Here is a 2,816-nt window from a genome sequence, read left to right as displayed (position 1 = left end):
ATGTTAAAAATCCCACAATATAGGGTCATTATTTTTGCTTTAAATAGTCGTTGGTTTTAAAGACATTAAGAGTAAAAAAATTGTCTTTCATATTTATTTACATATTCACCATTTGGGAGCACATCCTTCCCTCCCATATATCCATCTAGTGTCATTTCTTGAGTACTTCTTGTAGTACACATTTGCTAGTAAGAAGTTTTCTCAGCTTTCCTTCTTCAGAAAATATCTTTTTTTTGCTTTCATTATGGATGGATACTTTCCCTGGCATTTTTGTTTGTTTGTTTCCGTATTTTAAAGATGTTGTTCCATGGAGTCATTATTTTATTGTTCTGTATATAACATTTCTTTTCTCTCTGGCTGTTATGGAAGGTCTTCTGGCCGTTAGGAAGAAAAAAGTGACATATTTTCAATTCTCGAAGGAGACTTTGAAGAGAACAGGTATGGAGCACTGATGTCTACCATAGTATCTACTGCTAGAAGCTCAGGCCTCTTTCCATGTGGTGTTATTCTAGCCTAATAACTCAGAGTAGGATCAATGGAAAATTAAGAAATACTGAGTCTCCAACACAGCCTGGATGGAGAAAGAGAATGGGCCAACCTCTGTGGGTTAGGGTGGAGTTTTCCTAAAGGTCGATAGAGATTTGCACTGAAGAAGTTAGAGGAGAATGCTTCTATAAGGGGTGCCTATGGACCGCATCAGGGAACAAGATTCAGGTCTGGGAATGGATAATTTCAAGTTATGTCATATGAAGGATAAAACTTTTACAGAATTTTTTCTGCAAGGAAATCAAGATTAATTCAATTGATACGTGTGTGGGTAGGAAGTTTGGGATGGTGTTAGAGAATGCTGGAAAGGGATGATAATAACACATGAGCAGCATTATCAAAGGTAGACAAGAAATCTAGAAGAGGAAGAAGGGTACAAAGTCAGGGAGGTATATTCTACTGATTAAGACTTTTACAACTACTATGTGTAACTTGTGGACTAAAAAAAAAAAGAAAGAAAGAAAGAAAGAAAGGAAAGGAGGTATACAAAAGCCAGATGTGTCAGGGAACCACAACTTAATTTGACATTTCTGGAGCTTTGAAGTGTGAAGGGTAGAGAAGGTATAGCAAAAGAGAAAGCAGGATCCAGGCTGCTGAGGGCTTGTTGTACTGTCTGGGAATCTGAACAGTGTCGTGCAGAACAAGGAGGCCACTGGTGGACTTTCAGCAGTAGAGTGACATCAGCTCTGGAGAAAATGGATTGGAGAGAAGCAAATATGGAAACTGGGAGATCATTTAAGTGTTGAGACATAACGAAGACTGAAACTAGTGGCAGGGGAATAAGAAAAAGGGTGGATTTGAGAAATATTTCAGAGTAAAAGTCATGGGACTTGGTGATTCTCTGGATATGGGTGAAGAATGAGAGAAGGATGTTTTGACTGATGTTTGAAGTTTGAAGGATGTTCAAACTTTTAGGTTGGGTAACTGAGCAGATGGAGGTGACACCAGCCAAGGCAGAACACAGGGATGATAAACTTTTGAAGAAGAGAACATGCAGGAGTGTGAGAGGAAACACAGAAGGGGCAAATCTGATGTTGTCAGGGATGGGTTCAATAGTGGAGGATTTCAGTTTTAGATACATTGTATTTGAGTTGCCTATTAAGTTGTCTAATAGTTGTTCAATAGTTGAATGTATTAAGACTAAGTAATTCTGTAGAAATTTAGTGTCGGGCCTTGTACGAGGCACTGGCCGAATTGTATGACAGACACGGTTCTCACCCTCCCAAAGCTGAGAGCCTGTTGGAGATGCTATAATCTGGAGCTCAGGAGAGAGATCTAGGCTAGAGCTATCAATGTATAGAGAGTGTTACCAGAAAGAAGAGAAGGAAACTCTTAGAATTTATGAGCATTATTTACTATGAGCTATAGTCTATGCATATCATCTCATCTAAGCTTCATGACATTTCTATGAAATATTCCAATGTTACCGATGAGGAAAAATAAAGCACAGAGAGCTGAAACTCAGAGATTGCAATCTGGCCTTTGGCCTGAATTTTATTCTATTTTGCTGCAGTGATTTAAAAAGACCTCTAGATGTGTTCGCACTATCTAGTTTGTTACTTTCTCTCATCCTCTACTGTCTTATACCGTATGTGTTCACTCGTAACATTTTTGCTCCCTTTAGGCATTTGACTTTGTACTATGTGGTTTACCTAAGTGCCAAAGGTCACAGGGCGAGAAAATGGCTGAGTTCTACTTGAACCAAAATCTGGGTGACATCAAAGTCTATGCTCTTTGCTGTTATGCTGTAGTTCTGTGGATGGCAGAAGAAAGTGTGTTGTGTGGTGATGCACAAGGGCTGATGGATGTTTGTGGTCAGAAAGTAGAAAATTACAGTTAAAGATCTCAGCTGCAATTGGTTCTTTTGGCTAGTAGTCTTTTCTGACATACTATTTTCCTATCTAAGGCTTAGAAAGGAACTTGATAATATATATAATACTGTTTTCTGAAGCATTGTCCCTAGTGATTATGTTATTCTGAAATTTTCCTGAAATATGTAGGTAGGATGGTATCTGCCATGGGAAGGGTGAAAGAATGATAATTAGGTTTGGTCTGTAATTATGAAGATTGCTTCCTTGTCATAAAAAAGATAGACACTAATTCTACTGGGGAAATAAATTCATGAGGCTTCTGGTCATTATGATCAGATGCAAGCCCATTTCAAACGTCCTTCTGTACTGCAGTGAGGTGTGATAGTGCTTGAGCAGCTTGTTGGAGACGAGTTCAAATTATTAACATGGAACATTGAGGCAGGCAGAGTGCTCTGGCTG

The sequence above is a fragment of the Pteropus medius genome, unplaced genomic scaffold (assembly GCF_902729225.1).
Source record: "Pteropus medius unplaced genomic scaffold, Ma_sr-lr_union100, whole genome shotgun sequence".
Lineage (NCBI taxonomy): Eukaryota > Metazoa > Chordata > Mammalia > Chiroptera > Pteropodidae > Pteropus > Pteropus medius.
The sequence above is the reverse complement of the archived record's forward strand: the minus strand, read 5'-3'. Positions refer to the sequence as shown.